The sequence below is a fragment of the Moschus berezovskii genome, chromosome X (assembly GCF_049115385.1).
Source record: "Moschus berezovskii isolate FMDL1 chromosome X, NW_MosBer_1.0, whole genome shotgun sequence".
NCBI classification, from domain to species: Eukaryota; Metazoa; Chordata; class Mammalia; order Artiodactyla; family Moschidae; genus Moschus; species Moschus berezovskii.
The window spans coordinates 108,237,578-108,238,979 of NC_142488.1; positions in this window are offsets into that span (position 1 = coordinate 108,237,578).

Here is a 1,402-nt window from a genome sequence, read left to right on the forward strand (position 1 = left end):
CTGCCTCTTGAGAAACCTATATGCAGGTTAGGAAGCAATAGTTAGAACTGGACATGGAACAACAGACTGATTCCAAATAGGAAAAGGAGTACGTCAAGGCTGTATATTATCACCCTACTTATTTAACTTCTATGCAGAGTACATCATGAGGAACGCTGGGCTGGATAAAGCACAAGCTTGGATCAAGATTGCCAGGAGAAATATCAGTAACCTCAGATATGCAGATGACATCACCCTTATGGCAGAAAGTGAAGAGGAACTAAAAAGCCTCTTGATGAAAGTGAAAGAGGAGAGTGAAAAGGTTGGCCTGAAGCTCAACATTCAGAAAACTAAGATCATGGCATCCAGTCCCATCACTTCATGGCAAATAGATGGGGAAACAGTGGAAACCTTGGCTGACTTTATTTTTCTGGGCTCCAAAATCACTGCAGATGCTGATTGAAGCCATGAAATTAAAAGACGCTTACTCCTTGGAAGGAAAGTTATGACCAACCTAGATAGCATATTAAAAAGCAGAGACATTACTTTGTCAACAAAGGTCCGTCTAGTCAAGGCTATGGTTTTTCCTGTGGTCATGTATGGATGTGAGAGTTGGACTGTGAAGAAAGCTGAGCACTGAAGAATTGATGCTTTTGAACTGTGGTATTGGAGAAGACTCTTGAGAGTCCCTGGGACTGCAAGGAGATCCAACCAGTCCATCCTAAAGGAGATCAGTCCTGGGTGTTCATTGGTAGGACTGATGTTGAAGTAGAAACTCCAATACTTTAGCCACCTGATGCGAATAGCTGATTCATTGGAAAAGACCCTGATGCTGGGAAAGATTGAAGGCAGGAGGAGAAGGGGATGACAGAGGATGAGATGGTTGGATGGCATCACCGACTCAATGGACATGGGTTTGGGTAGATTCCGGGAGTTGGTGATGGACAGGGAGGCCTGGCGTGCTGCAGTTCATGGGGTCGCAGAGTCGGACACAACTGAGCGACTGAACTGAACTGAAAGACAACCTTCTCCCAGCCAAAAGTAACAATTAGGGGAAATATACAAAACATATCTATTGCCACCAGGTTTCCTCCCTTGGAGAATCATGGAGATCCTGTGCACATAGCTTCATGTATGCTCCATGGATCAATGTTTTCTAGCACATTTTCCTCCTTTGTAAAGTGCAGTACAGCGGTCTCATCTACCTTATGTACCTCATGGGTACAGGGTAGACAAGAAAGAACAAAACAACAATGCTTTCAATGTGCTTTTTTTTCTCCAGCCTTATTGAGGTATGATTGACAAATACAAATACATATATTTAAAGTGTACAATTCGATGTTTTGATCTACATATACATCTGGAAATGATCATCACAATTAAACTACTTAATATATCCATTATCTCACAGAGTGGCCATTTC